At 41.6% G+C, this 14,236-nt stretch overlaps 1 protein-coding gene across 1 annotated transcript in view; it reads left to right on the forward strand.

Annotated features, from left to right (window-relative positions):
* Nucleotides 1-8,453: 8,453 nt before the first annotated feature.
* Nucleotides 8,454-14,236, forward strand: part of erc2 (ELKS/RAB6-interacting/CAST family member 2) — a 36,575-nt gene continuing 30,792 nt past the window's right edge. Inside the window, exon 1 of the mRNA XM_020587426.1 lies at nucleotides 8,454-8,540. The gene's annotated coding sequence lies outside the window, so the exon portion shown is untranslated. The remainder of the gene's footprint in view (nucleotides 8,541-14,236) is intronic.

A 14,236-nucleotide genomic window follows, 5' to 3' on the forward strand; every position in this document is an offset into this window, starting at 1 on the left:
CATTTGAACACAGTAACATTTTTCAACCTTTTCATCAAATTCTTACTAAATGTTTGGCAGCTGGAGTCATGTTAGTTGGCAGGCTGCCTCATTAGAATTTATAATGAGTTGGTGGTCGTGGGAGGAAAGCCTCTGGCAAATATTATGGATGCATTCAGGCTGTTGAAGTCACTTGCTTTTCTGAGTAAATAACTGTCAAAATAGCATCGCAAGAAAATAAATCTACACAATATAACAATACAATTTTGTAAATGCAAAAGAGAACAAAGCCCTGAACTAAAATTTAGTGCCACATCCTTGATGCTGATACAGAAGCAGAAGAGACAAATTATAATAGAACAGTTTGCACTGTCAAACACTACACCGAGAAGTGAAAGGATTAAATTGAACTTTCACCCAGCTCTGCTACTAAAAGAAATAAGCTCAATTCTGGTCATCTGCACAGTAGCTGTAACAGGCTTTCATGAGAAAGCCTGAAAATCCCAAAGTCTAAGATACAAGCAGAAACTTGTTGAAGTGGAAGTGTTTGCTGGGAATTAAAAGGCTTAGATCCTTCTGTTAATTTTTTTAATGTGAGGTTGAATTGTGAAAAACTAAATTTAAAAGTGTCTATTTGAGAGAGCACTTAACCCCACTGTACAATATCTGCATATTTAAGAATAAACAAGCAGTCAATTTCATATAAGACAGACTTTCTGATCAAGACGGTGGAGGCGCAGGCCCATGAAGGTTAAAACACCACTAAAATTTCCTTATTGCCTGATATGACCCCTCAGTGCAAATGTTGTAATGCTTAAAATGCCCAGTCTTTGCTCTAATAAAGATTTATTGCTGGGCCCAGCAGCTAAGACTACAGTCCAACCTTTCCTCCCTTCAGATCCCATGTATGAAGCATATTCAACATCATAATGGTCAAACTGCTGAGGCCCCCTCCTCATACTCTGCTGGAGGTCACCTATAATACTTAATAGGAATCTTGTGTCTTGGAGGCAGCTCTTTCCAATCTTCCACTGCAGAACAGGTAAAGCTTCTATATACAGTATCAGGTTGATTTGTGATGTTCTAGGTCACTTGACCTAAAAGCCCTCTTATTAAAAGCATAAATATAAATCATTAAACTACAATTTGGATGCTTGCATTCATCCATTTTCTGAAAGCCATTACGAGAACCTGGGCCTGAGGAGTGACCTCTTGTTTCCATCAGCGATGACTCAGAGAAACAGTTTGTGACTCATCCTCAAGTGATGGCAACTGTGACATGTAGCAGTAGCAGAACTGAGGAAGCAGAGTGACCAGAAGCAAGAACCACTCATCCTGTATATTAATTATTTGTCACTGTTACAGCTACTGTGCACTCAAAGATTACTGGAATTGAGCTTGTTTCTTTTAGCTGATTTACTGTTATAAGCACATGATGTCATTTCTCTTCTTGATGCCTCTGACATTTCAAAGAGACACTTTACGTGTAAAGACAGAACCTTGTATTGAAGGCTGTATGTCTTCCAAAGACATCACAAACCAGAAACCTTTCTAATGTTAAAAAGTCATCTAAAAGCAATAATTACAAGCAACTAAGCCACTAACCAAGACTGTGATGTGTTGCACATCACCACAAGAGGCCAGCAGAGAGTAGACCAGCAATCCTATCAGCCCTAAATATGTTGTGATCCATCAAGCTGCTGAACAAAATGACAAATGAATGGAGCAAGGGAGAACTGGCTGCTCGAGTTTTCTTCCCCCACCCGTCACTCACAGTCGTAAGCTGCTTGCTGGCGACTACCTCGGACTCCATGATCAATACACAAGCCTTCTATAATGAAACAGTCATTTTCTATGCCCTCCAGGCTTTCTTAGGGGTTTTGTTTGTGGAGTACTGCTGTCTCACATAAAAAAAGATCAATAACCTGAAATTACTGTCATGATGCAGAAAGATAACTGGGCCCTATAGGTTTCAGAGGATAATCTGTGCTTCTGTGTTGCTTCCACTGGGACGGTCATGTTGTTTGATGTTATGTAGGAATGAAATATATATGAAGACTAGATTTTTAAATAGGTTTTAAGCTAAATTATTACTTATCATCATCCTTGTGTGTCCCATTAAGAATCTGGTACTGCAGGTTACTTAATGTAACTGTAAACATATTCCTGATAAGCAGTGTTTGTTTTTTTGTGATCTTGTTGCTGAAAATGAATTTTTTTTGTAATTCATTGTGTCATATATAGCATCCTAAGCACTAATAAATTATATAATATACTATAAATTGTGTACAATATACAAATGAAATAACAAAATGCTATATAGGATTAAAACTCAGCCAATTACTTACTGACTCTGTGTCCTAGGCTTCCACAGCCATCTAAACTTCTTTGACTCAAACGAACACTCTTGTGTGTTGTAATTAGGCAGTTTAATATGAAAAACCTTAGACTATAAAACACCAATAAATGTGCAACTGTTGGCTAAACTGTAAAAAAAGAATTAAACAAACAAGTTAAGTGTGGCTTACAACAGGAGAACATAAACCACATGCTGTGCAGTTTCCTGACTGAACAACTGAAGCAGGTATTTGAGATTAGCATTAGCCTCTTAATAGCTAGATAAAGTGGATAGCTGCAACATAACAGCTAGGTGGGATCTTCACAGTGTTACTCTGTAGTGCAGGGTAGGGTATTTAGATAGCTCTGAGGACCACCACCATTGCACATTGCAAAAGGCAAGTCCAGTTGCTAAAGCTTGGGCACCCCTGGGTAAATGACATATGTAGCTTTTTTTGAAGTGAAAAGATGTAAATAAAAGCCCTGCAGTAAGCACACATTATGAAACCAGTCTTTCTACAAATGCACTGTTAGTAAGACCCCCTTTGGCCAGTTTCAAGCATGTGGGTGGAGATGTTCTGCTTTGGGGCTGTGTGACAGCACAGGGAACATCGCACAGACAGAGGGATGAATGGATTCCACTAAATACCAGGAAACTGGATGCAATCAGTCAAGAAGCTGAAACTGACGAGAGGCCGGTTTCTACGACAGGACAAATCCACATGAACTACTTCACATCAGAAACACAAACTGAGGTTTTTGTCAAACATTGTACAGTGCCTTGCGAAAGTATTCGGCCCCCTTGAACTTTGCTACCTTTTGCCACATTTCAGGCTTCAAACATAAAGATATAAAACTGTAATTTTTTGTGAAGAATCAACAACAAGTGGGACACAATCATGAAGTGGAACGAAATTTATTGGATATTTCAAACTTTTTTAACAAATAAAAAACTGAAAAATTGGGCGTGCAAAATTATTCAACCCCCTTAAGTTAATACGTTGTAGCGCCACCTTTTGCTGCGATTACAGCTGTAAGTCACTTGGGGTATGTCTCTATCAGTTTTGCACATCGAGAGACTGAAATTTTTGCCCATGCCTCCTTGCAAAACAGCTCGAGCTCAGTGAGGTTGGATGGAGAGCGTTTGTGAACAGCAGTTGTCAGTTCTTTCCACAGATTCTCGATTGGATTCAGGTCTGGACTTTGACTTGGCCATTCTAACACCTGGATATGTTTATTTGTGAACCATTCCATTGTAGATTTTGCTTTATGTTTTGGATCATTGTCTTGTTGGAAGACAAATCTCCATCCCAGTCTCAGGTCTTTTGCAGACTCCATCAGGTTTCCTTCCAGAATGGTCCTGTATTTGGCTCCATCCATCTTCCCATCAATTTTAACCATCTTCCCTGTCCCTGCTGAAGAAAAGCAGGCCCAAAACATGATGCTGCCACCACCATGTTTGACAATGGGGATGGTGTGTTCAGGGTGATGAGCTGTGTTGCTTTTACGCCAAACATAACGTTTTGCATTGTTGCCAAAAAGTTCGATTTTGGTTTCATCTGACCAGAGCACCTTCTTCCACATGTTTGGTGCGTCTCCCAGGTGGCTTGTGGCAAACTTTAAACAACACTTTTTATGGATATCTTTAAGAAATGGCTTTCTTCTTGCCACTCTTCCATAAAGGCCAGATTTGTGCAGTATACGACTGATTGTTGTCCTATGGACAGAGTCTCCCACCTCAGCTGTAGATCTCTGCAGTTCATCCAGAGTGATCATGGGCCTCTTGGCTGCATCTCTGATCAGTCTTCTCCTTGTATGAGCTGAAAGTTTAGAGGGACGGCCAGGTCTTGGTAGATTTGCAGTGGTCTGATACTCCTTCCATTTCAATATTATCACTTGCACAGTGCTCCTTGGGATGTTTAAAGCTTGGGAAATCTTTTTGTATCCAAATCCGGCTTTAAACTTCTCCACAACAGTATCTCGGACCTGCCTGGTGTGTTCCTTGTTCTTCATGATGCTCTCTGCGCTTTAAACAGACCTCTGAGACTATCACAGTGCAGGTGCATTTATACGGAGACTTGATTACACACAGGTGGATTCTATTTATCATCATTAGTCATTTAGGTCAACATTGGATCATTCAGAGATCCTCACTGAACTTCTGGAGAGAGTTTGCTGCACTGAAAGTAAAGGGGCTGAATAATTTTGCACGCCCAATTATTCAGTTTTTTATTTGTTAAAAAAGTTTGAAATATCCAATAAATTTCGTTCCACTTCATGATTGTGTCCCACTTGTTGTTGATTCTTCACAAAAAATTACAGTTTTATATCTTTATGTTTGAAGCCTGAAATGTGGCAAAAGGTCGCAAAGTTCAAGGGGGCCGAATACTTTCGCAAGGCACTGTATATATTGTAGTTTACCCTGAATCTCCCTTGTCCTTTTATTGATTAGTATTAATACAAATAAATTATTGGCAGAAGCAACGAACCAAAAATGAATCAACAGTATACCAGCGAATTCTTTTGGATTGTTAAGTCAATTAATGGTGGCACTTGTTGGTCTACAGTTAGTACGGCATGTTTTCAGACCCTTTCAAAATTTTCACATCTTGTTTCAGACTCATCTTTTGAGTTGAATGGATTCCATTCCTTTTTTCCCTCATCAATCTACTGTACATGCATTGTTTCAGTGAAAACAGGTTTTCAGAGTGCTGTGTTAATTTATTGAAAATAAAAGACTGAAATATCCCATTTACGAAAGTATGTTTTGACGCTTAAAATTGAACTCTGGTGCATCCTACTCCTATCAGTGATTGCTGAGATGCTTCTACAGCTCGATTAGAATCCACCTGTGGCTAATTTAATGCCTTGGATATAATTAGGAAGGGCACACACCTGTATATATAAGACCTGCGGGACAGGATTGTGTCAAAACACGGATCTGGGGAGGGAGGGATCAAAAACATCTCTGCAGCACTGAGAGTGCCCAAGAGCACAGCAGCCTCCATCATTCTCAAAAGGAAGAGATTTGGAACCACCAACGGCCTTCATAGATCTGAGGAATCAGGGATGAAGGGCCTTGGACAGACCAGTAGCCAAAAACACAAGGGTCACTATGAATGAGATCCAGAGCTCCTTTCTGGTGATGAGAGAACCTTACAGGAGGACAACCATCAGCACAGCATTACACCAACCAGGCCTCTACGGTAGAGTGGTCAGACAGAAGCCATTCCTCATTAAAAGACACATGACAGCCCACTGGGAGTTTGCCAGAGCACACCTGAAGGACTCTCAGACCATGAGAAGCAAAATCCTTTGGTGTAATGAAACAAAGATGGAACTATTCCCAACAGTGTGTGGAGAAAACCAGGCACTGAGCATCACCTCATTAATACCATCTGTACAGTCTGTACAGTCAAACACGTCAGTGGCAGCATCATGATGTGCAACTGGGACTGTGAGACTAGTCAGAATAGAGGGAAGGACGGATGCAGAAAAATATAAACTATAAAATATATATAAACCTTCTCCAGAGTGCTCGGGATCTCAGGCTTGGGTGACGGTTCACACTTTAGTAAAACAATGACCTGAAGCATACAGCCAAGAAAGCACAGCAGTGGCTTCAGGAAAACTGTGAAAGTCCGGGAGTGGCCCAGCCAGAATCCAGCCCTGATATGCAATCATATTACTTGTTGTTATACACTGTCTTTTAAGTGCATGCAAAATCTACCTGTGGAATGTGTGCGTGCTTGCACCTGTTTCCTAACACTAATGCTGACACCAACAATACCTTTAAATTTAGTTTTGATCTCTTTTGATTATTCTTATTTTAGGAGTGGGGACCTTCCACTCACCTAGAGTAAAATTTGTATTCAATATCTCTTGTATGCCAGAGACGGAAATGAAAAGTTCTGTTAACTAGAATTGAGCGCATGGGTGCTCAGGCTCACTGGAGCATATTGTAGGCCAAATTGTATTTAGTAAAAGAAGCCCAGCCTCTCTATGGTTTCTAATGGCCTACAAAAGACAAGCAAATCTCCACAGCCACCACTTACACTGTGCCCGTTACTGGAATCTTATAATGGAAACACTGAGGCAGTCAACTGGAGCAGTTTCTTGCTGTACCAATTTCTCCACTTTCCTGTTTGTGTAATCTTCTATGTGTGCATGAGAGAAAGAAGAAGAGTGAGAAAGAGGGAGGCAGAGAGGGTCTGTGTGTGCCTATGTATGTGTGTTCAGCACACAGAAATGCTGATGCCTCTCCGTTGGGCCTGTCAAGCACACTCACCATCAGTGTTTACAATGCAAAACGGGAGACAGTCCCTGTAGCTCCAGGAGGCCTGAAGGCAGGCAAGAGCAGGAGGAAGATGGGAGTCAGGGAGACATTGTTCTGTTTCGGAAAAGCCTGCAGGGCTGCGTGTTTGAACACTTCTGAAGGACGTACTCACCTCGTGGTGCAGTCAGAGTGTATGGTGTCATCCGTACAGACTGATTCATGCTGTGACAGAAACTCCTCTGTTAGACCTGCTCACAGTACCTGTGGTTACCCTCAAGCAAATCTGATCGTCTCCACCAAGGAGGTTGTGCTTTTTGTTCTGTGTGTGTGTTGGTTAGCAGGAATCCAGACGAACGGCGGGATAGATCATCAGAGTACTTGGTACAGACACTGGTGGGGACCAACCCTAGAAGTGATTGGATTTTGGCTGAAAAGGTCAAGGTCACACACACACACACACACAATGTGTTTTCATCCCTTGTGGGGACTTTACATTGACTTACATTCATTTCCTGTAGACTTATCCTAACCTTAACCATAACCACTACGTGCCTAACACCTAACCCTGATCCTATACTTAATCTAACCCTAACCTCATCCTAACCCTAAACCATGTTGCCATCCTAAAATTCAGTGATTTCCTTGTGGGGACTAGCTTCTGGTCCCCACAAGGATGGCCGATGGCCGAGTCCCCACTGTGTGCGTGTTTTAACAGGTTTCAGTCCTCATGATGTAGGTAATACAAAGGCACACACACACACAAACAAAATAAAAAAAATAATAAATCACAAAAAACCATCTTTAACATGCAGAAAAATGTCATATCTCTGTCAAAGGTTATTGAAATCATTTGAAATTTAACACACATATGCAGAGTGGCAATGTCTAATATCAGACCAATTTTCATCCGGATCTGATCCAGATCCTGGATCTGACGGCCATTTAAATTTAACATTTACAACCTCATTTAACTCATATTTTCTGCCATAACTTGACCTATAATGAAGAGAAAACCCTGAAATGTTCAGGTAAGATGCACAGTCCAACTGCCTATCATACCCCAAAAATGATCTGGATCCAATGTGGATCAAGAATATACATATCTATAATATTACTGTTAGATGAAAAGATTAGGAAAATCTACTTTTTGCTCCACCGCACCTGGCCTTATTGTAATTGCTTTGCATCTTGAGATTAATTATACTAAACGTAACCTAATCAACAAATAAATTATGATCTATTAGAAAATATAAGAAAAGAAAGACTGTGAACCCCCAGGGAGAAATTCACAAGATAACCAGCAGTATGTAAAGTAATTACAATCACAGATACCAGCTTCACCATTAAAGTAATACACACATGAATGCATCAGTAACTACTGTACAATCAGCATAGGTTGCTTGGGGTGGTAGGTTTGCCTGAGAGTTTAATTCAGGGCAAAAAATAGCCTCCACTAGAAACACTGCTACTGGCTCTACCCACAGCTTTGACTGAATCAAGTCACCCCTGTCATTTTAAATTAGACCTATATGCTGAAATGTGCTCTATCTACATTACAGTTTTCCGGGACACCTGTAAACATCTGTGATTAAGTGATCAGGGACATTAAAAGTCATATCCAAGGCATAAGAGCTCGAAAACAAAAATCTCTCAAACATCTCCCAGCTAATGTGAGTGGGCACAGTCCACTTCACTTTCCAGTTTCCTATTCAGCACCAAGATGATGGGTAATTCAGTGCAGGCCGCTCACCGCATCTCATCCGCCCATCCCCTCCTGTCAGCTGCCACTTGCAGTAGTGGTGATGCTGCTCTCTGGTGTGTAGAGGAGGAGAGAGAGCGTGTCCGCTGCCCAATGACAGCGCAGGATGCTGAGAGAGGCTGCTGGGGTGAATGGAGGCGACAAGATGCCGTCTAGAGCAGCGAAGGAGAGGAAATAACATCGATAAAGGTATGTTCGTTTTCTTTAATTTCACACCCAGCCATTCCGCGTTTTCTTGTAGAAGTAAAATGTCTCTTAAAATGTCTCTTCGTTTTTCTTGAGCATTTTGTGAGCGACTTACCGGGAAAAGGCACAGGCTATGCACGTTTTAAAAAAAATCCTTCTCATTGTCGTTGACTGCATAAACCCAGCCAGTCAGTGCTCACTAGATACCTGACGCTTTGCATATTAAAGCCGGTTAAACGATAGAGCAGTGTCGTTTCAAAATAAAGGTTTCAGCTGGCGTCTCTACGGAGGGTTAGACCAAAATGTCATTAGTGTATTCAGGTGCTCGACGCGCACCGTGCTGGAACAGTCGACAATGTAGGCCCGGTGAGCTGTCATTTGCTCGGTCGTGCCATCCTATGCTGCATCAAGTGTAATCCAGCCAGCACATCAGGTTAGAAGAAATCTAACATAATTGATTTAATCATCTGTCTGTGGACGAGTCACGCGTTTTTCCATACACTGTCCAATTACAGTAGGAGCCATTTCTGGCACGATTACGTGGAGGGGCAGACGAACCATCTGGAGGACGTTTGCATGTTCTCATCAAATCCACCGAGCGCTGAAGTCAGTGGGAGGTATTGGGGGGGTTAAGGCTCTGTAGGTGATGCATGTGTTGCACTAGATCCAGTGGCACTGAACCGGCTGCTTCTTCCGTTCATATGGAATTCCTGTACTGTCAACCCACTGTAAAGGCTATTTATCTTTGTCTGCCCTCGACGTGCGCTCTGACCTTAAAAGCACATTTTTGCAACCCTGGTTTGAACTAGTAGTCTCATTCACTACAGCTTATTGTGCTATCAGAGCAAGATGCCTGCACACTGGCTTTGAAAATGTCATAATTCTTGATGATGATGATTCTTCCTGATTCCACTGATGTACTGGGCATGGCCTATGGTGAAATCTTTGTTTCAGAACGTTTCTATCCTCTCTGCTGCTTCCACACTGCTGCTCCTTGAATTACCAGTGATTATTTCTTCAGTGCCCTATTTGTTGGCACGTTTTTTGGGTCCTAACTGCTTACAGCAGAAGCATGATGTCAGATGACAGGTCGGAAATAAATGACAATGACACCACTGTCATTATTTGACAAAAGATGCATAAAAAAAACAGCCAACATACAGCTCTCAGGTCTGATGTCATTCTGATATTTTATATAGCTTCTGTCGTTTTTTATTTTTGAATATTCTTTCTAAAGTTGGGGTGTGGGTGGAGATAACAATTTGCCTTGTTAGCTGGCACCCCCTGTGGTACTCCAGTAGTCACTGTTTCTGCAGTAATACTCTCTTATTGTGCTTTTCATTTCCCTTTGCATCCCCAGCAATGTGCTTAGATGCTGTGTGGATCTGGGTGAAATCCGTCAGCATAGATAAGAAACTATACTATAGACCAAGGTCAGCGGAAGAATGAAAGGATCATGCTAATGTTGTCTGCACTGAAGATAAACTGGTCTAGTGTCTGTCAGGCATTTATAGATAATTTATGTGACATTTTAGATGTGAACTGTACCAGTGCTGAAATGATTAGTCATCTCATTGATTAGTCAAGCACCAGAAAATTTACAACAATTTTTATCGTCATTTAAAACATTTAAAGTGTTTAGCAAACAAAAACATCAAGTATTGCTTGATTTCAGCTCCCAAAATGAGAACATTTGCAGCTTTTCTCAGTTTTATAATACTGCAAACGCCTTTGGGTTCCAGGCTGCTAGAAACAAATAGGCAATTGTGGCCTTACACTGCAAACTACATCTTATTTGATTCTTAACTGACTCTCCAAGACTCCAGGCCGTCAATTTGCAAAATCTGACCAGACCAGTTTGATTAAAGTGTATAGAAACTGGATGGACAGAGGCACCACACCACACAGTACAAAGGTGCCTGCACCAGCAGTGAAGTGAGACCTTCAGAGGTGCAGGTTCGATGTGTTTTTCTCTGTAGTGGCGAGCACAGTGGTCCTCATAACAATGCATTATTCCTCTGTTTGGTCCAAGTCATAATTTCTTTATAGAAAATGTTTCTGGCATATGTGCCTTTGTTAAGTGGTAGCTGACAGTGACAAGGGCGTGCAACAGAGGTCCCCGGCTGGTATCAAAGTGAGTAGGTTGTGCTCACGTGATGCACATCCCAAAACACTGGTCCACCAGCATGGCACAGTTGGCACAATTTTTCAAACAGTTCCCCTCATCACTCCACTTAGTTTTCTGTAATTTGCAATTAGAAAGGCAGGTGCATAAGTGAATCATAGGAAAAAACTGAATGCTGCACTTGAATGTGTCAGTTTTAATAAGTGGGCTGACAAACATGAGCTTTCAAAACAGTTGAAGATAACATTAAGAGGTGCAAAGGAGCCAGAGTCACTTCCTGAATTACTTGTGGATCAGTGGTGCAGGGGCGGATCTGGAAAATTTTGGACAGGGTGGCTAGGTTGGGGCACAGAGTCAAAGAGAGATCACAGATCTCAAATACATCCATTCATCCATTATCTATACCGCTTATCCTGAACAGGGTCATGCGGGGGGCTTGGGCTGATCCCAGCTGACATTGGGCAAGAGGCAGGTTCCACCATGGACAGGTTGCCAGTCTATCACAAGCCTGACACATGTAGACAGAAAATCACACACAACCAGACTCACTCCTACAAGCAATTTAGAGACACCAATCAACCTAAGCTGCACGTCTTTGGACTGTGGGAAGAAGCTGGGAACCCATGCAGGCACAGGGAGGACATACAAACTCCACACAGAAAGGCACCAGGTCGGCCAGGGCTTGAACCTGGAACCTTCTTGCTGTGAGGAGATAGTGCCACAAAAAGTAGATTAAACCCCTAGTTCTATGAAAGAAAGAAAAAATGCACATTATTGAGAATCTAATTATTTAATCTATGCAAAAATGAGTCACACAGTGCTTTCTTTAGCTAACTTTGGCTGTGCTCCTCCTGACATGGGACATGATGCTACACAGCTGCTAAAGCGAATCATGTACTTCACAACAACACAGAGGAATGAATGCAAATATCATGGTGCATGCATGTAGGGGTGCATGATCAATCATTTTATAACATGATTTAGATCCCTTTGTGACCTCAGTCTCAGGTGACAATGATTCTGCCGTCTTTGCATTAGCATGGAGATGGCTGTCATCAAACCAAGCGCTCCCTTTTCCCTCGCAAAGCTGCGTTAACCAATGGCCCCAACTAATAACCACAAAGTGATTTATTTATGCCTCAACTGCCATTCAGCATAAGGTATACGGGGCAGGCAGCGGAATGTTAGAAAAATTGTTGCAGGAAGGTAAAGAATATCTTTCACTGTGTCAAACATGTTGCTCACCTCCATTTGCTCAGCGTGTTGTTTTCTGGTCCCGTAGCATGGAGCCTCTTCTTCACCGTTTTGGGGGGTTTGTGCTACCAGTCCCACTCCACCAACTAAGGGGTCTTCCACGTTCACCACGCCGGAGGCCACCGGGTCCTCTTCGGCAGGCCACGGCTGCCCGGTTAGCCTTCCTTTCACGAGGACTCAGCCTCTCCCCTGCAATTCTTTTCACTGGACATCAGGCTACCCGCTAACTTTCATTCCTTTCTTTTTCGAGTGGCCACTATCCGATTCGAGGTCCCCAGCCTTGGCGGGATTCCCTAGCCCGCGTCAGCTTACGACGCAGACTTCACTTCGGCTTCGCCTACTTCCTCATTGGGCCGCGTCAGCAGATGACGCAGAGGGACTCCCCACTTTGGCTCCGCCCACTCACTCTTTGGTCCTCCTGGCTGACTCCAGTGCATACAAACAGCCTCCTTCTCTGTTCCAGCCAACGCCAATCACTTCACTGAGTCTTCTTCATCTCTCAGAAGGTTTTGGGGGTCTACAAGTGTCCGAGAGCGGGCCCCAAATCATCAAGTTCACAAATATTCTCCATCCTTATACTTCCATTCGTACTTGGCGAGGGCAGGTCCCTGCTCGTGAAATAAAAAAAAAGTCCACTGTTTATAGACTATAGTATGAATTCCAGATCTTAATGCATGGTATGCAAAAGACCTTAAACAGAATCATAGTTTGATTTGTCTGCCATTTCATATTTGTACTGCCCCATCCCATTTTTAGATGCCTGTTACTTAATTTAACTAACAGAGATGACACTGTCCTGCCTGACCTTCTCTGCCAAGCGATTTGCCGCTGGTCAAGTATTTCCTCACAGATGATGCTTCAGTTGAGGGTTCCTGTCATCCAAAATTGTAGGAGAACTGTTGACCTGATCTACATTTAGCCACAGTTTCTTTCCTCACCTTCTGGAAACTTAGGCTATCATTATGTCAGACAACTGAAGTGCCTTATCTGTGTTAGCCAAGGCATAGTCACCATGGCAAATGGGTGTGAGCAGCTAGTGTCACTAGAAAAGGGAAAGTATCATAGTTCACCTGAAGAGAGTTTTTTTTCTCACAGTATTACACTGTCTCCAGACAACCTGGGATAGCCTGAGTCAGTGTTTTTGTTTTGAACATCTGTTGTTAAACAGCTTTCTGTATTTTACATTGCAAATATCCACCATAGTCCAATAATGACACTCATTATCTGCCATCTTTAATAACTTATAGACTATGATATATCTTGCAATATTTTAAAGCTTGAGCTGGCACAAAATGGCACAGCCATTATTGTGCCATTAAAACTAAGCCTCCCTTATTCTTTTGTCCTTGTTTGCCAGAAGGACCTGCGCTATTTTAAAATATGAGCTTTTTAATTAAAACTGTGGCTGCAAACGCTGATTAAGTTTTAGTCCCACAATATGGCATGCCTGTTATGATCATCATAATGATTTGAATGTAATGAGAATCTTATGAATCTAAAAGGGTAAATGTATGTCATGTGATTTGTAACTGTCTGAGTACTGACTATTGAGAGCCTTTAGAACTTATAAAAACACACATCTGTTGTTGTCGCTTTGAGCGAGCCTGAGGAAGCTATGAAGATCAGATGCACAACCCTGCTGTACACTGGAATTTGTATGTTTTGTAGATCATAATGGTTTGTCGTAAGTTAGCTAATCAAAATATAATTAATAAAAAATATGATCAGTAATATACCAGTATAAAGGTAGGCTCAGCCCAGAACTCTACAGTGGTTACTAAATCATTGCAAGTCTCTTGTCTGTTTTAAATTGTACGTTTTATGTGTTTATGAGACAGTACAATGCAGCAGAGGTTTGCTTTATGCCATATACCATAGCATGATTATGTTAACTCTCTGTCATAATGGATTTGGATTTTTATTGCTTTGCATTACAGTTATAGCATTGACTGTATTGCTTGCTGCAGCACAATGCTCTTTTTGCTTTTTTCCACTTTGAACTATAACAGTGTACACTGCTGGGTTTCTGTGTACATGCAGTATGTTAAGAGGTAACATATTAATCAGCCCACTTTTCAAACATCACTGTCTTCTCCACAGAAAATATTAGAAAAGCCAAACAATTAGGGAACCAAAGGGTTAATATAATACTCACATAAATGGCTAAATTGGTCTTTTACTGGATGCACAGAATCTGAATATATCTGAATGATTAAACTTCAGTTTGTGTGTTTTTGCATGCGATTCATTTAACAAGAACATCCTCTTTAACATTTAATGCATGTTGTCAGTAGACCATGGATATCAATAGTTTCCCTGA

Source organism: Monopterus albus, unplaced genomic scaffold, assembly GCF_001952655.1.
Source record: "Monopterus albus unplaced genomic scaffold, M_albus_1.0 scaffold457.1, whole genome shotgun sequence".
Classification (NCBI taxonomy): domain Eukaryota; kingdom Metazoa; phylum Chordata; class Actinopteri; order Synbranchiformes; family Synbranchidae; genus Monopterus; species Monopterus albus.